At 46.1% G+C, this 21,877-nt stretch overlaps 1 protein-coding gene across 4 annotated transcripts in view; it reads left to right on the top strand.

Annotated features, from left to right (window-relative positions):
- The window catches only part of RALY (RALY heterogeneous nuclear ribonucleoprotein), a 155,706-nt gene that overhangs the window by 88,452 nt on the left and 45,377 nt on the right, over positions 1-21,877 (top strand). The window contains exons 1-2 of one of the 4 annotated variants that reach the window (XM_067554477.1): positions 14,533-14,605; positions 15,133-15,277. The exons of the other annotated variants lie outside the window; for them this stretch is intronic. The gene's annotated coding sequence lies outside the window, so the exon portion shown is untranslated. Of the gene's footprint in view, positions 1-14,532; positions 14,606-15,132; positions 15,278-21,877 lie in introns of those variants that run through there. 4 annotated transcript variants of the gene reach the window in all.

Genomic DNA, 21,877 nt, shown 5'->3' with positions numbered 1-21,877 from the left:
CTTTACACTCAGAGAAGCAGGATTATAACACTACCTGAAATAGCATCATCTGGTGACTTCCAATAATGTCACATGTACAGGTTTGTGTGTGCCCAGCATAATGAAATGATTGAAATACAGTATTTTTAACTAAACTTTTTTAGGTTTTAGAGTTCTGGTTTATTCTGGGCAAAGATTCAGGGTTTCTGTTTTGATCTGACCCAGTCCACTTATCTCTCAGCATTGCCAGTCCCAGACATTCAAAAATCTCAAGGCAGGGCTCCCCAGATCATGATATTTAAGAAATAATAAATGTGGGATTCTGTTCACTTGCCTTCTGATTTCTGAACCTTTAGCATGCACTTGGATCATATTTTGAAGCTTGCCTCTGTAACCATGAAAGCTAGAAACTTCAAGTTGCAATTCCCATGTAATTACAGAACTCCAGCAGTTCAGGCTTTAAGGAGAACACCAATCACCACAAGACTTGTGATAAAACCACAAGAGTTGGCAATCCCACAATACATCCAAAGGTACACAGGCTTCTAGTACCAACCCATGTATTACTGTGTGCTCTTGCATGGCTTGTGTACTGTACTCACTGCCCTGAGAGAACTCCAGCAGGGACCATTCTACCTGAGAATAATATGAGCTGTGAATTGAGAACCTCTGGTTTGGAATGTAGCTGAACAATTTTGTTCTGGGGCTTTCTGACTGAAGATTTTTAAACTCAGGGTTTTATTGAAGGATTTGTTGTACTCCCTGTGTGCTGGGAAGTCCCAGTATAGGCAAGGGAATGGGCAGGTAACCCAGATGTTTGCTAGGAGGTTACTGGTAGGAAGGCACTTGAAACTAAACAAATAAAGAGTGACCAGGCCTCCTGTGAACTCCCAGTGCAGCTTATTTAAAGAGACATGCCAAGGTCAGCAGCGGCCCACAATGTGACCCACTGTTTTATTATAATGTGTTTATTTGAAAAATCCATGTGATTATGAAGGACTTTTCAGTACAAACACTTCATGTTGCTTTTGTCTAAATAAAAAACAATGTCACCAGCTTAGTACCTAGGACTAAGCAGCCCTACAATAACAGGCCAGGGCTCTCGGCCTAGAACTCCCAAGCAACCTTATAATAACAGCAGCATGCGCAGCTCAGAAGGAACTCAGACATTACTAAACCAGGGTATGCAAAGTGCTTCCAAGTGGCCCTACAATAACAAGCGAGGGTTGACAGCCCAAAGCTCATTATCAGCTTTATATGAACAAGGCCATTGGCACCCCCTTTAACCAATCCCATATCACCACCACAGCTCAACATTCCCTGGTTTGTGTAGTCACATGCTATTTCACAGCCCTGAAGAACCAGACCTCCTATAGGAGTGGGGAGCAAGTGGGGCCAGCCCTCCTCCACAGTGCTAGCTGTCTGTCTGCTGAGCCTTGGGAAAGCAAATAGGAGGGGGCCAGATTGTGCTTTTTAATTAGAGGTTCATCTTGGGGGTGGCATGAAAATGCCCTGCCTGGGCAACACTGAACCTCAGGGAGATACAATCGCACCAGCAGCTGCCTGGTGCACATCCACCGCGCTGGAACGATGGAGCGTACTTCTCCTCACGTTCTGCGGGACGATGCTGGGAGTGGGGGGAGAGCTGATGGCTCCACCCCCTACTTGCCCCCTTTGGAGTGTTAGGTGGGAGCAGCCCCTGCATGCACTCAGGGTCGTGCAAAGGATGGAAGGAAGTTCAGCTGAAGTGCATGGCAGTGGGCGGGCACTAGGGAAAGACGCTAATCTGGCCCTATATTTGCAGGGCTGACTCTCCTTAAAGAGTTTTCAAGGGGGGAAGGGAAGTTCTGGGCTTTCTCTGAGCTTCCTCCCACCCTTTGCATGAGCAATGCCCTTGCCACTTCTGCCCCTGAAGCAGGGTTGACACCAAATTATCTCCCTTGCTGCCAGCAGGAGACAGATAAGACTATTAGGGATTAATTCCAGGTCTGTTAAGTAAGACTATTTGGGGAAGCTAAACAGCTAAGCAGTAGTTAGGTGATTCCTTAGCAGAAGAGCAATGGCCCTGGTGCTCAAGGCTCCCTGACACGCTGCCCCACTCCCATTGCTTCTCACACACAAATATTGGCCCTGCCAGTAATAACAAAGACAGAGTGATCGCAGAGCCCTATGCTGATAGGAGAGACGCAGGCCCTGGAATAACTGCCCTAAACTCTGACAAGCCCCTACTTTCCCCTGCTATCCCAAACGCCAAGCACCCGTGGTCTGGATCTAAATATATGCTGCTCGTTATCCAAGTGACACTGAAAGGCAAAGAGCTCATCAGACTCTGGGCAAGAAGGACCCACTGCAAGGGAACTGTCTATCTAGGGTTGGATACTTCTGAGGCCCCCATCACCAGAGTATCTGAGTACCTCACAATGTTTAAAAATGTATCCTTGTAACACTCCTCTCAGTGGGGATCTGAGGCACAGATAGGCCAAGTGACTTACCCTAGGTCACACAGAAAGTCTTGGTAGCACAGGATCTTGAATCCAGGTCTCCCAAGGGCTAGGCTAGGGCACTAACCACTAGGCCACTCTTCCTCTCTCTGTGATGAGAAGAGGGTGGAGGATAGGCCCATGGCAGGCAATGAAGCATAGAGTGGTGAGAGTGGGTCAATTATTTTTATAATTTGTATTACCGTAGCACCTCAGAGCCCCAGTCATGGACCAGGACCCCAGTGTGCTAGGAGCTGTACAGACCTAGAATTAAAAAAAAAAAAAAAAAAGACATCACTGCCCCAAGGAACTTACAAGTGGGAAACAACAATAAGAGGGGGCACGAAGTCCAGGATTCACTCAGAGCAATTTCTGATCCCTGGTGCTACGTTATGCTAGCAGCAGAGCTCTCTGTCACCAATCCACTGCACACCACCTGCTGACCAATGGGGGGCCCTCATTGGGACAGAGAGTGAGTTATTTTTAATGGAAGAGCTGTATTTACCCCCCCTTAAACTCTGCACCAGCATTCCTTCCTTTGGCTAGGGAACAGGTCCAGCAAGAGCATAAGCAGTGACTGGTTCAAATCCTGCCTTGAGCACAAGGCAAGAAAAACCTGGCATTTGTTCCACGGCCTGTGTGAAGTTAGCTGGAGATCTCCTGTCCATAGCAGATAGATATCCACATTACATAAACCAAAGGGACACCAAGGATTGAATGGGGCAGGCAGGCTGAACTCCTCATTAACACCCACATGTGATCGCTCCAGGAGGCGGGTGGTGGAAGCACACCAGCAGGCAAAGCAGGATGACACTTGCTGCAGCTTGTGCTGTATCTGCTCTGTGGACAAAGCGGGAGTTAATTCTCCCAAGCTGATAGATAGATACCAACTTGTTATACAACTGAGCAATTTCCCAGAAAGTTCACTCAGTGGAAATTTCATTTTCCTCTTAAATAAATCATTTGTAGTTAACAACATTAGCGCTTCTGGGGGTTTGTTCATTAGCCACACTCAAGTCAATAGGCAGCAGATGAGAAGCTTTCTCCAAGGTGGATGTGAATGTGAGCTGGGGAGACTGGAGAGTCATGTTTTCCTATTAGGATGTGAATGATAAAGAATTAAAGTGCAATTCTCAAGAAATTAGCTGTGGCCAGCCATTAATGATCATCTTGGTAGCACTGTAATGAGCTGGCTACAAAGTGCTGTACCAAAGGATTTAATTAGATTAATACATGTACCATTATCCATTGTCTGGTAGGTAATCATCAATTTTTGCACCAATGGGATTACAGATGACATTCTGTTTAATTGCTGTTTCTTTTCCATTTTCTTTCTTTTTTTCTTTTAAAGAGTCTTTCCTCCAAAAATTTTTTCCTCCATTTGCTAACATAACCTAAATGCTACGCACAGAATTCCAAGCCTGAAAGTGCTCCCAAAACAGGCTTTGCTGATTCAATTGACCTTTAATATTTATTTTCCCTCTGTCAAAAAGAATGTTAGCCCCTTCGACAGAGATTTTTGAAGGTGATTAGGAGCAGACTATTGATAAGTCTACTTGTTGCATTGTCTGAAGTCAAAGGATGAATCTCACTTGGCTACTTTTTTTTTTTTTTTTTTGGTAAGGGAAAAATGCCTGCAAGAATTTTAATATGAAACTCAAAAAACAGACTCACGAAGATCCAGTACATAATTGTAGGCTCATTTTCAACCACTGGTGTTTAATGAAGCACTCAAATTGGCACACAGGAGCTCAGTTTCATAGATTTTTAAGACTAGAAGGGACCCTACATTCATCTACTCTGATCTCCAAAGATCCTGTAATTTTCACTACCGCCGTGAGGGCATCCACATAATTTGAACCTCAGACTTCTGGCTGTGTAAGCCAGACCCCCTAAGCCACCAGGGCTTGAATGAGGCACCTATGTGAGCCCCCAGCTACAAAAGTGGGAGCCCTAATTTAGTCACCCACGTTTGACAAGTGACCCTTTTTGTGCCAGTTTCAGCTCTCAGTTCTACTGGTATAAAATCCAGAATAACTCCAGTGACTTCACTGGAGTACTGCTGGACTTAAGCCGCGTAATTGAGAATAGCACCTGGCCCTGCTTTGTTGGTGAAATCCTGGACCTATTGAAGTCAATTGGAGTTCTGTCAGGAGTTTACCTGTATCTTTAAGCCCCCGCATAGACATAGAGAAAGACACCACAGGCTGTACCTACAAGGGGATTTAGGTCAGCATTTCTCAAACTGGAGGTTCCAACCCAAAAGGGGGGCACAAGACTATTGTAGCAGGGTCGCGAGAGAAGCAGCTGCTGGCCAGGCACCCAGCTCTGAAGGCAGCGCCTCTGCCAGCGGCAGCACATACATATGGGTGGCATGGTATGGAGGGGGGTCATCACAGCCTGAAATATTTCAAATGGGATCCCAGCAAAAAATGTCTGAGAACCCCTGATTTAGGCTCAGCATTGCAATGGCTAATGGTTAGGCACCTTTCTGCCCATGTTTTTAAAGGATTTCGCATATTGAAATTAGGGTATTTAATTTTTAAAAAATTTTAAAAATGTGTTTAGCCCTTTGCATCATAAGGAGTGAAACTGAAGGAGAGAATTGCCAAGGGCCTGATCTTGTGAGGTGCTGAGTACCTCTAACTCAAGCTGACTTCAATGAGAGTGGAATTACTTGGGGTTTGCCTACACAGAGACTTAGTGAATGGCCAGCCAGGGTATGAATCTCCAATGCACTAGATGGCCTCACACTAGCGGCGATGCACTCAGAGTTCCATAATGTGCTTTGACATTTGAAACAGCAGCACAACAAAATGCGCTATGGCACTTAATGCACAGCAGCATAGTCCCCAGAGCCTTTTAGGGCATGGCAAGCTAGTTCTTGTCTGATTAACATCCTGGCTTGCTGCACACTAACTCTCCATGTAGACAAAGCCTCAGGATCAGTCAGGATCAGACCCCAAATGTGTGGATATGTAGATCGAGAACAAGCAGGAGTTTAGGAAATTGATTCAAAGAAATAAATGTTGGTTGGGATCCTAAAAGCAATGGACCTAGACAAAGAGTAGAACTGGACTCCTAGCGCAGTCCCCTTGTTGATTGGTTTTGGTATATCTGATTAAATCTGTTTTGTTTAAAGCTGGTCTAAAACTTCCATTTTAATTTTCACAAACAATTTTGAAACCCATAGGAATCAAGTACATACACACACACACACACATCTATGCACACCATGCCACCAATCTATTCAAATTCTTTGAGAATGTCAACAAGCATGTGGATAAGAGGGATCCAGTTGATATAGTGCACTTGGACTGTCAGAAAGCCTTTCACAAGGTCCCTCTCCAAAGGCTCTTAAGTAAACTAAGTAGTCATGGGAAAAGAGGGAAGGTCCTCTCGTGGATCAGTAACTGGTTAAAAGGCAGGAAACAAAGGGTAGGAATAAATGGTCAGTTTTCACAAAGTAGAAAGGGGTCTCCCAAGGATCTGTTCTGTTGAACATATTCATAAATGATCTAGAAAAGAGGTAAACAGTGTGGTGGCAAAATTTGCTGATGATACAAAATTATCCTAGTTAAATAGTATAGTTAAATCCAAAGCTGACTGCATAGATTTACAAAAGGATCTCACAAAACTGAGTGGCCAGGCAGCTATATGGCAGATGAAGTACAATATTGATAAGAGCAAAGTAATGCACATTGGAAAAAATAATCCCAACTATACAGACAATATGATGGGATCTCAATTAGTTGTTGCCACTCAAGAAAGATCTTGGTGTCATTGTAGATAGTTCTCTGAAAGCTCTTCGCATCTATACAACAACAAAAAACAAAAAAACCCAAAAAGCCCTGCAGCCATGAGTGTCAGAGCCCAGGTCAACTAATGGGCTTGCACTGCAGGGCTAAAAATCTCAGTCTAGACATTCAGGCTTGGGCTGGAGCCTGGGCTCTGAAACCTGGGGAGAAGGGACGGACTTGGAGCCCAGAGTCTAGCTCAAATGTTTACTTTTAGTCCTACTGTGTGGGTCCCATGAGCCCAAGTCAGTTGACCCAAGCTCTGAGACTCATTGCCACAGGTCTTTTTTTGCTGGGTAGACGTAGCCTTAAGAACCCCAACTGTCTGTTACAATGTGTGTGTTAGCATAGAGGGGCTGTGATCTCAGGTGGGATCTACGGTACTTTTCAGGCTCCCTTTATCTGAGCACCTCACAGTCTTTAATGTATTTATCCACACAAGACCCCCGTGTGGCAGGGCAGGGCTATGATCCCCCTTGTGCAGATGGGGAGCTGAAACACAGAGAAACCAAGTGACCTGCCCAATGTCACAGAGTAAATCTGTGGCAGAGCAAGGGATTGAACCTAAGTCTCATGAGTTCCAGGCCAGCACTCCAATCACTGGACCATGCTTCCTTTCTTGCTGTAATTGTAATACAAATGCCTGTATTTTATAGGTAATAATAATACCTCACTGTTATACAGCAAGGTTTCAAAGAGCTTTACAAAGGAGGTCATTTTCATTATCACTGTTTTACAAATAGGGACACTGAGGCACGGAGAAGTTATATCACTTGCCCAAGGTCATCCCAGCAGACCACTGGTAGCGCCAGGACTAGAACGAAGTTCTCCTGAGTCTCAGTCCAATGAGCTATTCACTAGGTCACACAGAAGCACAAAGAAGTTAAGCAACGTGCCCTAGTTCACTCAATTAGTGGCAGATGAAGATCTGGGTTTAAAACCCAAGCTTTCTTGTCTCCAAATCAAGTGCTCCATTTGTGATCAGCTCCTTGAATAGTTTCCAAATCATTCAGCACCTCGCAGATGCTGCAAGCAAACACACATAGCATGAGTCCAGCCACGTGCATTGCAAAGGCAGCTGGTAGACTCTAGGACTAGTCTACGCTTAAAGTTAGGTCAACATATCTACGGCACTCAACACACCACTGAGCGCTAGAGCTATGCCATCCTAACCACTGGTGCAGCTAGGTCAACAGAAGAACACTGCCATCAATCTCATACTGTCTCTCGGGGAGGTGGAGTTCCTACAGTGATGGACAAAACCCTTCCATCACTGTAGGAAGCGTCGACACTCTGAGGTTTCAAGGACATAGGTATGGCATCCCGGTGGCATTGCTAAGGCACGGTAGCTATGCTGCAGTAGTACCCGTATTGTACACATGGCCTAGGAAAGGTGGTCAGTGCTGTCGCAGAGGTTGGGGAGTGGCAAGAGAGCTTTGAGAGAGAGAGAGAACAGAGAGAATGTTTATTACCCACCAGAGAGGTGAAATGAGGCATGTGGGGGCAAACTCATAAATAGTGAAACTTGCCTTCAGGGAACTTATCAGTCATGGTGGTTAATTCACGTCTCATCAGCAAAGATAGAGGATAAGCACAGTTCATTGTTTGTCTAACACCCCCACAACCAAGAGGGAAAGGGGATGTGTTCTGCTTCACAGAGACACCAAAGCAGCCCTGGCCCCATATGGACTGCTCCTGGTTTTCTTAAATCTCAGATGGAGAATAATGGCTGATTCACATTCTCCGATTCAGCCCCTGAGAGGTATGTTTGGCTGCAGGCTCATGACAAATATTCACACCTGCAGGACCCAAGCATGGCTTGACATGACAAAGCGATCCTAACTCCCCAGGGAAAGGGCGTCTCTCAGATGATTCCAGGCTTTATGATGGCAAAACAATGCCAGCCTGACATGGTTTGTGAAGCAGAAATGGGACATTAGCCTTGTATGATTTTTGTACTCTAAGTTTTCACCTAAGTAGTGGTAACACTATATTCCACAGGGCAGTGGCAATGTGTGGGGGAGGGGTCACGTGGGGTCACGTGCACTTCCTGAGATTTGCTGCTTGGCTTGTACTGAGCATGCGCACATGGACGGAGCATGCTCAGTGACATCTGCTGAAGCTGTTGCCCTCACTCTGCCCCTCCCCCCCCACCACTATCAGCAGGTACAGGTCATCTCTGCTACAGGCATTTGCTTATTTCTTTAGATTCATGATCATTACCAAAAATTACATGCACTAGGTGCTTTTACAATATATGTAACACCTATCACAGCAAAAGAGAAACAATAATAAAATAGACAGATCACATGCCTCCAGTACATAACATAATCACGCCAGACTCTCCAGGCTGTGAAGTCCTCTGTCCACCAATCCTGATCCAGCACAGGCCCTCAACCCAATGCCTGCCCAAACTCCAGGGAAAAGAGATGGAATCAAGAAGGCCAAAGCACAATTGGAGTTGCAGCTAGCAAGGGAAGTGAAGGGTAAAAGAAGGGCTCCTACAGGTATGTTAGCAAAAAAAAAAAAGAAGGTCAGGGAAAGTGTGGGTCCTTTACTGAATTGGGGAAGCAACCTAGTGACAGATGATGTGGAAAAAGCTGAAGTACTCAATGCTTTTTTTGCCTCTGTCTTAACAGACAAGGTCAGCTCCTAAACTATTGCACTGGGCAGCACAGAATGGGGAGGAGGTGAGCAGCCCTCAGTGGTGAAAAAACAGGTTAAGGACTATCTAGAAAAACTGGACATGCACAAGTCCATAGGGCTGGATGCAATGCATCCCAGGATGTTGAGGGATTTGGCTGATGTGATTGCAGAGTCATTGCCATTGTCTTTGAAAACTCATGGGGATTGGGGGAGGTCCTGGACAACTGGAAAAAGGCAAATATAGTGCCCATCTTTAAAAAAGGGAAGAAGGAGGATCCATGGAACTACAGACCAGCCAGCCTCACCTCAGTCCCCAGAAAAATCATGGAGCAGGAATCGATTTTGAAGCATTTGGAGGAGAAGAAGGTGATCAGGAACAGTCACCATGGATTCACAAAGGGCAAGTCATGCCTGACCAGCCCGATTGTCTTCTATGATGAGATCACTGGCTAAGTGGATGTGGAGAAAGCAGTGGATGTAATATACCATGATCTTAGCAAAGCTTTTGATACAGTCTCCCACAGTATTCTTGCCAACAAATTAAAGAAGAATGGGTTGGCTAAATGGACTACAAGATTGATAGAAAGCTAGGTGGATCATCAGGCTCAACAAGTAGTGATCAATGGCTTGATGTCTAGTTGGCGGCCAGTATCAAGTGGAGTACCCCAGGAATCGGTCCTGAGGCCAGTTTTGCAGAACATATTCATTAATGATCTGGATGATGACGTGGATTGCACACTCAGCAAGTTCGCGGATGACACTAACCTGGGGGGAGTGGTACATATGCTGGAGGGTAGGGATAGGACCTAGAGTGACCTAGACAAATTGAACGATTGGGCCAAAAGAAATCTGATGAGGCTCAACAAGGACAAGTGCAGAGTCCTGCACTTAGAACAGAAGAATCCCATGCACTGTTACAGACTGGGGACCGACTGGCTAGGCAGCAGTTCTGCAGAAAAGGATCTGGGGGTTACAGCGGACAAAAAGCTGGATCTGAGTCAACTGTGTGCCCTTGTTGCCAAGAAGGCTAACGGCATATTTGGCTGCATTAGAAGGAGCATTACTAGCAGATCAAGAGAAGTGATTATTCCCCTTTATTCGGCATTGGTGAGGCCTCATTTGGAGTATTGTGTCCAGTTTTGGGGGCCCCCCCACTACAGAAAAGATGTGGACAAATTGGAGAGAGTCCAGCGGAGGGTAATGAAAATGATTAGGGGGCTGGAGCACAAGACTTATGAGAAGAGGCTGAGGGAATTGGGGTTCTTTAGTCTGCAGAAAAGAAGAGTGAGGGGGAATTTGATAGTGACTTTCAGCTACCTGGTGGGTGATTCCAGGGAGGATGGAGCTAGGCTGTTCTCAGTGGTGGCAATGCAGTGCTGAGAAAAGGAATGGAATCTTAACTTTATAAAAGAGTAAGTAGGAGACAGCTGGTCTGACCAGATCTTTGTCGATATGATAACAGCAGAGTTAAGATTATATTTATTTTATTGGTGAGTTCATTTTTGTATGTGACAGAAGGCACTTTGTCTATTTTAATATATATATATATATAAACGGAGCAGCGCCTTTTCTGGCACTAATTTGTATCTCCCAGACGATCTTCTGTAAATGTCCCTGACCTCTCTGCTACTGCTGTTTTCTGTACTGCACAAAGCAGTCTAGGAGGAGCTGCTGAAAGGCATTGCTAATAAATAGTGGGGGAGGAAGATGATTGGGGGTTGAGAGGAGACTCAGGGCTAGTCTAAATTTAAAACTTACAGCAGCACAGTTGTATCAGTGCAGCTGTGCTGCTGCAAGAGTGCTTGTGTGGCCACGTTATGTTTAATTAAAAAATTCCCACTCAGCTTTCCTATATACATACCATAGCCACAGAGCAGAGACATGATCCTGCAGAAAACCTGGGATTCTCTTAGCAGGTATCACAGGAATTATTCTGCAGGCTGATCTAACAGACAGTAACCACCATGCATGATAAATTCTTTGGGCCAAATCCTGACCTATATTCCCCATGCACCCACCCCAGAGCAGTGGCCTCTGAATCTGCATGCTTATGGAAGAGAAATGAAATCCTTGGCCTCTCCAGGGCAGCAGCTGGGACCTGCCTCCCAGCCTGGAGATACAGTCCGTGACTGCCTCCACTGCATATATGACAGATAGTTGTGGTTGCTCCCAGTTCATTTCAGCAGCTCCACACCTCCTTTCACTCCAGCTCGGCTGGCCTTGGGATAAGCCTTTGCAGAGCCACTGTATGCAGGAGTTGGGGTCAACACACTATTTGATCTCATGGAAGAGAGTGCCAGGACTTAGCCCATTGTAGTTACTCAGCAGAACCCTGACACCCTGTCAGAGGGGCCTCTCATCTGCATGGGCTGCACCCCTGCACTATACATGAGGGCAGCCACTCACCTGATTTTAGAATTCCATGGACCGCATCTGACCCTCAAGACGTATATTAGTGCCCTTGTTTTGCAACATAAAACCGTCCCTTCCTAACTGGCCAGCATGTGAGCTCTGCAGAGCAGACTTTGCAGTGGGACCCTGCTGGTTTGCAAGAAACCAGCCAGTGGATCCGGCATATAGTGTCCTTTGCCATAAACTTTAGTTTATTTCCACATTGTTGGGGGCTATTTAAAATTCCCCAAAAGGCAATGACAGTTTCACAGAATTAGTTGAATAACTTCTTTGACTTGTTTGACTTCTTTGTTTTCCTCCGTTTTTTAATAACTTCTAGGTCCCCCAATAACCTCTCTCTAGGAAGCTGATGAGTGAATCAGAGCCACTTTCCCAAGCAACCACAGGATTATTTTACACTGTTCTGTAGTTCTGGTTTGTTCTAGTTATTGAACTACACAAAAGCGAGAAGGGTCTTCCTATGTTCCGGGAGAGACGCCGAGACCCTCCAGCTTTCTGAGAAGGAACAGTTGGGGACTGAGTTATTGCAAAGATTGCAGTGTTTGTTTTAGTTATTAAACTAAAGCTTTGGAACTTGGCTATACTCTTTGGGGAATCACTACACATATTTCTTTGAACTCTCTTGGGAGGAATGATTGGTACCAGAAATAGATGGGTTTTTCTTTTAAATGTGTGTGTGCACATGTGTGTGTGTGTGTGTAATCAGCAAAGTCCCCGTTGTGTGTGTGTGATTAGAAAAATCCCCCTGTCATGTGTATAGAGACATATGTGGATACAAAATTTGCATCCACATCCGATCCACAATCTGCAAACATTGTCCGTGGATATAAAGCGGTTATCTGCAGATTTGCTGGGCTGTGTGTGTGTGTGTGTGTGTGTGTGTGTAATCCGAAAAGTCCCCCTGTAGTATATGTGATCAGAAAAGTGCCCCTGTTGTGTGTGTGTAATCAGAAAAGTTCCCCTTTTGTGTGTGTGTGATTAGAAAAGTGCCCGTGTAATGTAACTGGATTTTTCTTTTCTTTCTAAAAACTCTGGCTCATTCATGTCCTGATAAGAGACTACAATAGCTGGGAAGAGTGCTCTGATGTGGTAGCTGGACACAAGGAAATGGCCATATATGCAAAAGCTGAATATTAGGGCTATAGCTGATGTGTGGGTCAGCACATGAAGTGTGTTTGGGCCCATGTCACATGGGGGAGTTACAGTAGACATAACCCAAACTGGACAGTTCAGTTGTTTTGAATAACTTCACACAAGAGTACCTAGCCTTGCCACTCACAGTTAATCGGAGGGGCAGGGTTCAGGCCATCCAGCCTGAACATGGGACAGCAGCTCCAGTGTTGAAGCATTTGGGTGGTAGAGCAGACCAAAGGCACAGCAACCCCACAGCAATGCCTATTGGTGCCATGTCCTCTAACATCCTGCTCGGGAATGCTGGCACTGAGAGTGACGCCTCCAAAAGTCATGTTGTCATTGGTTCACTGGGCGTGCAGACTGGCCAATGAGAGGAACCGGTTGGAAGTGCCATTTCCTGGATGGTGTCAGAAGGAGTGACATCAAGGGGAAATGGCATCTTTACGACCCTTCTAGAAGGCTAGAGTCAATCTTAATCCACTTTAGATCAGCTCCCAGGCTGCTCTATGCTTTCATGAGCCTTATTTTACACAAATTTCCCCACCACAAAACACAATCCCCTATTGAAAAGATGACCACCTGTGGCACAGTGAGTGATCTCAGTCTGATGATTTGCAAAATCACAAGGGCCAGAGATAGAGAAAACCTGCCAGCACTTCTTGGAAATGTTGATGAAAAAGTGACCTTCATGGTCTCTACCTCACCCAAATCACAGTCTCTGAGCAGGAAATCTGGTTTCTGTCCCTTATTAACAAACCAAATGTTTATAGGCCTTTGAGAGGCACCTGGAACTCTGACATGGGTCCTACCAACTGGCATCACCCTAGTGGGCAAATAGATCATCAAACTGACAGTACTGTGACGGTGGATCAAGAAGCCATGTTGGGTTATGACTCATCGATGATTTATCTGGAATCTCTTCATATTTTTCCTTGAAAAGGATGCCTTCTCTGCTAGGTGGCCATGCAAATGACCTGGTGGATGGGCTGAGAGGTTCTGTAGTAAGGTTTGGAGGTGCAGCCTGGAGAAGTTGCAACACACTGAATATTTATCAAAACTGCCCCTAATTCTCAAGTCTGCAAAACTGGACTGGAATTCTGAACACAACAAGCTTTGGCACAAGATAATAATACTATGCACTTCAATCGGGCCTCCCGTCTGAGGACCTCAAAGCCCTTTAGTCACGTAACAGGTGTGTGTGACTTGTGTGGTGGATAAGTGCCAGTATCCCCATTTTACAGACAATTGAACTGAGAGGCAGAAATTCAGTGACTGGAGTAAGGTCACCCCGTGAATCAAAGGGAGAGTTGGGTATAGAACTGAGGAATTCTGACTCCCGAGCCTCTGCTATGACAATTAGCCTAAACTGCTGCATCAAGGTTAATGGCTATTGCTGCTTCTGGGTAAGCTGGAGATTTAAAAATTTTATTGAAGATAATGTTTACAAAGTAACAAAGTAACCCATAAAGTTAAAGAGACAAAGTTATAAAACATCCAGGGATAGTATGCAGGTTATAGGGGGGCACAGGGTGTGATTGGGAGTCAGGGGAGAACAACAAGGGATAAGCTGCGGTATCCTGGATGGGGGGTGATGGTGTGGGTGCTAAGAGATACAACGGGAATAAGGGAATGGGGGAACATTATTAAGTATGTGGGTTACATTGGGGGTGTTTAACAAACAGAGTAAATAAGTCAATACAAAGTGGTGTGTCCCTCATTGAGTCCGTTGGTTTAACACTTGCCGTGTCCGTTGGTATGTCCCTCGCCGCGTCCGTTGGTATGTCCCTCGCCGCGTCCGTTGTACTAGTGGGTTGAGTCCATGAGTCCGGAAGAGTCCTGTTGAAGCGCTCCAGCCCTCTCCTCATGGTATTGCCGGTGGCCGGTGATGTGTTTGATGAAGATGTCCCTTGACCACCGGATGGAGTCCGACACCATGAGGCGTCACATCAGCTGGACGTAGCGCCGATCCACACCGCAGGCCCAGAGCATCCAGGGCCCCGACGATCAGGGCATGCATCTGCATCTCGTAGCCCTTTGCCCGCAGGGTGTCAGCCAGGGGGGCGTATTTCTTCTCCTTGCGGGCTCGGGCTGCGTGGAAGGCCGGGGTGCGGTTCTCGAAGGGGACCATGACATACTACAGCAACAGCCTGTCCAAAGGTATTTTGATGCTTTCATCCTGTCTGAAACAATACTTGGGGCTAAATTGGGCTAAACTGAGGTTGTGAAGACCAATGCTATAACAGGGTTCAAAAAAGAACTAGATAAGTTAATGGAGGACAGACAGGTCCATCAGTGGCTATTAGCCAGGATGGGCAGAGATGCAAAACCGTGCCCTGAAGTGTCCCTAGCCTCTGTTTGCCAGAAGCTGGGAATGGACGACAGGGGATGGATCACCTGTTCTATTCATTCCCTCTGAAGCACCTGGCGTTGGTCACTGTCGGAAGACAGGATTCCGGGCTAGATGGACCATTGGTCTGACCCAGAATGGCTGTTCTTATGTTCTTTTGTAAATTCTGCCCTTAGAAGCCTGCCTGAGGCTTCCGCCGAAGGGGCACCTCAGCAAGTAGAACTGGGCATCCATTGCAGAGCATGAGTGGTTGGTAGCGAGGGGAGGGGATTGGTGACTGTGGAACCCTTGAGTCTTCCTCTAGGAGGGGCTTTTATTTTATTTTTTAAATTCTCAGAGAAACCAAAGTTGTGGGAAACTTGTTACCAAATCGAGCCAAGGCACAGGATGAAAAATCGTGTTCGCCCTTTGTGAACAACTGCGATAAGGAGGAAGTAACAGCCGAGCTGCGTGTCGTCCTTGCACCGAAAGGAGAGCCTAATGTAAACAGGGAGATGTGGATTTTTTTTTTTTTTTTGCCTTTTCTTCACTGACAGTTCATCACTGAGATTGAGTCCTCTGGGGACTTAGACACCTGGCTCTCAATTAAGCAGCTAATCTGTGAAGCAAAGCACTTACAGCAGGAAGGGAAAATCGCTTATCAAGTAAACCAGCTCCGGCCGTAGGCTGTGACTGAATTGAATATCAATATTTGTAAGGGATCCCTGCACGTTAGTGACAGCGGTGACCGTGACATTGTTTCAAGCACCCATATTCTACTCTGTCAGAGATGGAAACACTGTTGGCTGAGTCACTTTGTCAAGGGAGGTTTGTGTGCTTCTGAGAGCTGTTTGTAGCCCTTTCTGGGCCCAGGATGTGTGCAGCCTGGTCACGTCGCCTCTTCCCTGGCAGAGGGGCATGATGAGAGAGCTCAGAGAGCCTGCTCGATGTTGCTAATCACTCTGGCTGCTTCCCCGAGCCTGGAAAGCAAGCAATGATACCAGGGCTCCTTGACCTTCAGGGGATGCAAAGGCTAAATTAATCTCATGTTAATTTTTCCAGCCCTGGCCTCGGTGAACAAGCTTCATTCTGACATGTTTAATTGGGCCTGAAATCTATGAGGTGTTTCAGTCCCAGGATGAGGATTAGAGAGCGGGGAGGCAAAGGGTTCCATTTAAGGAAAGTGTGGACTCCTGCTCCCTCCCTTCCCCTAATGATGCCTGTTATTCTAGCACTGGCAGTAACATGGACACTGTGACTGTATTTTCTTTTTCAGGTAGGATAGGGAATCCTTCCAGTTTAATGTTTTCTCTGTGTGAGGCCGGTGGTGGATGTGTAGAGGAAATAAAGTCATGCAGCAGGAGGAAAGGTTGTCTGGCCTATGGTTGTTGGTCTGGCAGACAGAGGGTTAATGTGCTGGGACAGGATTTCCAGTAGCCCACGTCAGGCCTAGTTGAAGTGAAAACCCCTGAGGCCCAATTCACCATTGTGCCACTCCTTGCATGGTCATTTATGCCAGGGAAAAATGTTACCAAATCAGCCTTTTGCATGGCCCCTGACAAACTAGAGACAACTTTCAGGAAGGGTTTTAAAATAAAACAACATAGTGCCCATTGCTACCAGCACCCATAGGTTTGCTGGTAAAAATGTCCTTCTTCTCCAGCCATGTATATCTGTTTCCAGATAGCCATGGCTCAGTAGCAGCCATACATGTGTGCTTTTGTCTGGCCTGTTAATATGAGAATTCTTGTGGTGTTAAGCCAGAAGATCTGCCAATGACCTGACCACATTTAACCCAGGTCAGTCAATTGATAAGAACACTACCAAAGAGGTCAGATGCATCTGTCAGGAGCTCCAGGTAACTGGGATATTGCAGTGTCGCTAACCCCAGGCAATCGAAAATCAGGAGACACCATGAAAATTTCAAAAATAAGAACTATTAGGTTATATTCGTTTGTCTTCTGGCTTTTGATCCTTTAGGGGTCACATTTTCAAACTTTTCTCTGCAATCACGAGGGCTAGAAATTTTTTTTTTTTTTTGATGGGGTGGGGTTAGATGAAAGCAGAAAGTCTCCACTAATCACGTGACTCGAAGAGCTCGTGCTTTAAGAGAAAGGCCAAATATATGAGATTCATGATAAAGTCGCAAGGGCTGATAAGACTGTTAACTCTTCTCATTACCTCTTGAAACAGGGGTTTAGGGAATGACTAAACCTATTTCCCAGTCAAGGGAAATAGTCAATAGTGGCTATTTTCCTCTGACTATTGATGTTTTTTTAACTGTGATTGGTGTTAGAACAAAAGCTCTCTCTCATGGGGCATGTTCTGCTCTCCATTACATTTGTGTAAATCCGGAGTATCCTCACTGACTTCATCTGAGCTACCACTGATGTACCCAGGTATAGCTGGGTCTCGAATCTGGCCTTGTGTTGCCTGAATTGATTATGAATGACACTATTCTGTTGTATTTCACAGTGGTTGTGTCAGTGTTAAACCACATATCAAAGAGCATGTTAGCAAACAGGTGTTTTAAAAGGCATTAAAGAACTTCTGCTCTTCAGGTGGGAGTTTAAAAAAATAAATATCTTCACTTCAGTGACTAAATATGGTGCAGATGTTTCCAACATAAACATCCTTTTAATTCAATATAATTACACAGGAAAATAAATATTCCCCTATATTAACTGTCTCTCAGGTAGGTATTATTTTAAAGTGATTACAATGTTTATAGAACACACACGCTCACCCACATACTTTTTCTTGACTAGGATTTGGTGGTGCAAAGTTAGAACACATTAGCTAGCTTGATCTAACACTCTCAATGTTGTCAGCTGTCACAATTCTATCGTGAGCCCTGCGATATTTGATGTTTCTCTGAAAGCCCCAGCTCCTTGAGTCATGGGAATCTCAATTTTTATTTTGAAAAAGGGTGTTTGGAGCCTCATGGATGTGGGGGAAAGCTACAAAATGTGACCCCCTAGAATCACAAAACCCAAAAGGTGAAAAAAAAGACCCAACATTTATTAATTTGTATCCTTTTTTGATATTTAAGCCAAGTTCATGATTTTGGGAGGTCGACTCATCACGTGTAATGCTTGGGATAGCCAATACCGCTTTCTCAAACTCTAAAAAAAGGCAAGACATGCTAAGTTGATCAAAGTAAAGTCAAGGCTCACCCAGGCTTTATGTAGACCAGCAAACATGTGCATCAGTACATTGTGCTTTGCTCTTACTACAATTTGAGAAGGCTTTAGTGAGATTGAGCTAGCTAACACGATCTAACATCACACCTTTAAATCCTGGTCTAGCCAAAGCCGTAGAAGTACCTGCTTCCAGTGTCTGCTTTACTGACTGCCTCCAGTCTAGCTAGGTGTGTGTCTGAATCAGGGATCCAGTTACAAGACAGTAGTACCACATTTCATTCTTTGGTGTATCTCTTCAGTGTATCTGCACGGACACATGGCTAGAAAGATAAGATTCCAACCAGCGGGCTGTCTGTGCTCTCCTGTCTGCTCACACGGGGCGTGCACAAGGGGGGCCAAGCTGGGTCATGGGCCCCCCAATAATTGGCGGGGGGTCACAGAGCTCCTCCAGTCCCTGGGGCCCTGGCGGGGAGGGCCCGCAGTCCTCCAGGGCCCCAGCAGGGATGGCACAGAACATGCCCCTCCAAAAGCATAGGAATTCAAATTCCTGTGCTCACCCCTGCTTGCACATCGCTTTTTGTTGCTTTCACAACCCGCCCTTGGGAAACACAGAAGTCAGAACCTTGGCCAGTACAGAAGGGGAGTCCGGAAGATGCAAGAGAGACTCTGGAGCCTCATAATGGGAGGCAGATAGGTGAGATAACACCTGAAGGGACCACAGGGACGGCACGCTGCCTCCTCCATCCTCCTCCCCTCAAACACTAGAGAAGGAGCAGGCCTGTCATCTTACTCACCCACTCCCCAAGGGGCTAGTAGCTTCTCCAGACTCCTCCCCACGATCCTCTATAGACAACAACAGCTAAAGGGAGTGAGGGTCTTGATGGGGATGTTCGTAAGGTGCTAAAGATTTCACAAAGCCTCTGTGCTTTGCATGGTCCAGTCCTCGGAAGGTGAGATGGTCCAGTGGACTGGGCATCCTGCTGAGAGATGCAGGTCCTGTTCTTGGCTCTTCCAGAGATTTGCTGTGTGGGGTTGTGCAAGTCACTTCCTCGTTTCGTGTCTCAGTTTCCCCAACTGTAACAGATGGATAGTGGTACATGTCTGCCTTTGCAAAGCCCTTTGAGATCTATTGATGAAGAATGCTTTTCACTCAGTATATCAAAGATAGAACAGCTTGATAAGATGCTGCACAACATAGAGGCTTTCAGGAGAGCTGTATTCCCCCCCTTCCTCTTCCATGGAAGAGCAAACACCACTGTGGTTGATACAGTGCTGTATTTAATCTGCATACGCTGTGTAATGCTCACATTGCTAGACTGCAATTAGGTGAAGCATGAAATATTAATATGTGATGATTAAAAATGTCCCTTTTTGAGTTGTTACAGTAACAGCGGCACTAAGTGCTGTGAAATGAATATTATATGTTAAAGAAAAAAGGAAAAAAAGTCCTCAGATAAATCCTCTGAAAGGGCAGAGAAGGGGCTTTCTCTGGAGAATGGCTAGTATGGGCTACCTTCTCAATGGCAGAATTATCTCTTGCACAGGCTTTTTCTCCAAGATCTCAAAGCACTTTATAATCAGTTAATTAAGACTCAGACAGGCCACTATTACCAAACTGAGAGGGTAAATGACTTGCCCAAAATCTCACAGCAAGTCAGAGCTGGAACCCAGGAGCCCTGACTTCTAGCGACCTCCTGCTCTAACCACTAGACTACACATCCTCCCAGAGCTAGGACAACCCAGAAGTCTATTTGCTTTCTACAGGTTTGGCCCTAGAGCTGTGATTATTGTTCCTTACCCATCCTGAAAGGAATATTTTGATGAGCATGTTACACTCACGTAGCATCTTGCTTGACACGTCATTGGAGACTCCAGATCTTTGCTGGCTCCATCCCAAGTCCTTCTCCTTGGCCTGGCCATTGTCTGGCCTGACTTGGCATTCACCATCTGGCACCAGAGCAGGAGTGTGGGCCTGCCCTTCAATCCCCTGCCCTATCGCATTGTGCTAAAACTTTAATCCCTCAACAGCCTCCGCAAATAAGAGCAGTTACAGGGACTCCGAAAGAGGTGATCCATTCTCCATTCTGTGCAAGCCTACCATATACTGTAACGTACTTCACACACAGTGCCCAGGGCACTTCACAGAGTGAGGATGGTCACACGCTGGAGAGAAAGATTTGACCCAGGGTGATAAAGTAAGGGGTTCTAGAGGTGTGAGGGGAGAGAGCATAGATCCTCCTATTCCTGGGCTGGTGTTCATGGGCTAGGGAGAACTTCTCCTCTTCCTTGGCCAATGCAGTGAGAGTTCCCCTTCCTATTTCACTTTGCCCTAGCCACTGGATTCAACAGGTGGCTGTGATGTGTGCCACAGAAGGAAGGAGGGAAAGAGTCCAGACAGATGGGGCAGCACCAGAAAAAGGGGGACACGCATGCGCCAACCCAGCTGAGAGGGTTCTGGGGAGGATCACAAGAGAAGCTGGTGAGGGGGCCAGGGAAGGCAGTCCATCTCAGTCAGTGTTTGGAAAGCACCACGTGAAGTAATGGAGTTGTGTCAAGGAGATGGGAGTATCAGAGTGTGCAGCTCCAGGCATGGGGTCAGCAGAGTCTGGGGAAGAGAGAAGAGGTGTCACCAGCAGGCAGGGGTAGGTAGGTCTGAGAGCCCAGAGGTGGAACAGAGGAGGGTGGTGAGAGCTGGAGGGGAGCGTCCGTGTCTATGAGGTGGCTTGGAGAGATGAGGCATAGGGTGACTAGACATGGGGCCAGAGGAAGAAGGAGATGGTAATGAAGTGAGCGAGTGGAGATCATAGATTCCCAGGTAAGACAGTGATGGACACACCAAATACACCGAGATGGATGAGTGGGTGTGTGGCTGGCTAAGCAGAGAGGTAGGATGGCAACTGCAGGGGGAGTGATAGGTTCTGAGGTCAGGGAAATGGGACAGAGATTAGAGGAGTGGGTGGCGCTGTGGGACAGGTGAGTGAGGGAAGTACGGGGACAAGACATCAGAGACAGAGCTATCAGTCGAGGTTCATTTATGGCTCATCATCACCATGGTGTCCACGTTCCTCTCCAAGTGACGTGTGCACACAAAGAGAGGCTTCTCCCTTTCCTCTCCTGTCAGCTGGGACTTCACTGTTTATTACGTGTGGGGTTTTGATTGGTTGTGGGGGGGGTTGTTCATAGTGATATTGTGAGAATGATAACTTGCCTTTGATTCCTGTTCATCTTGATGTTGTCTGAGACTGAGCTTCAGATGCCTGGAGCAGGTGCTGAGACATCTGTCTCCAGCACACACCTGCCTCACTCTTAACGTTGGTAGCTCCACTCATGTGGAGGAACATAGCTGTTGTGGAAGGCCATGACTGTGCAGAGCGATGAGGCCCCTCATGGAATTTGGGCCAATCCCAGGAAAGGCTTTGGAAACCAGGACCCTCCGACAGCACAGCACAGAGGTGGTGGGGTCTCAAGGGCTTGTGTTTCTGAGTACGGGGACTACTGATTTCTCAACCAGCTGCAGCTTTCTGGAGGTTGGTAGTTTCACACCAAGAATTACAATGATCAGATTGCCAAGGGAGGGAGTAGGTAGGTTGGAGGTCAGAGCAATTAAAAGGAGCAAATTACAGGGATTTATTTTGTCTTCCATTTCACTGTGTGACCCAAGGCATGTCACGTCACCTATCCATACCTCAGTTTCCCCATTTGTAAGAGGGGGATAATAGCAATTGCCCACCTCTGTGAAGAGATTTGAGATCTGGGGGGTGAAAAGTGCTATCCATAAGAGTGCTAAGCTGATACTGTATTATTTAGCAAGTAAGTTAAATTGACAGAGCACTGATATATCACTTCACAGAGTGAAAGACTCATCTGGTAGCAATATTACCTGGGAGCAGATGTGCTTTGTCCCCAGCTTTTTCTCTTTTAAAAAAAACCAAACACACTATGGATTAGTTCCACTGACTT

The sequence above is a fragment of the Emydura macquarii genome, unplaced genomic scaffold (genome assembly GCF_026122565.2).
Source record: "Emydura macquarii macquarii isolate MOO-44397 ecotype Brisbane River unplaced genomic scaffold, CSIRO-AGI_Emac_v2 contig_1483, whole genome shotgun sequence".
Classification (NCBI taxonomy): Eukaryota; Metazoa; Chordata; order Testudines; family Chelidae; genus Emydura; species Emydura macquarii.
The sequence above is the reverse complement of the archived record's forward strand: the minus strand, read 5'-3'. Positions and strand labels throughout refer to the sequence as shown.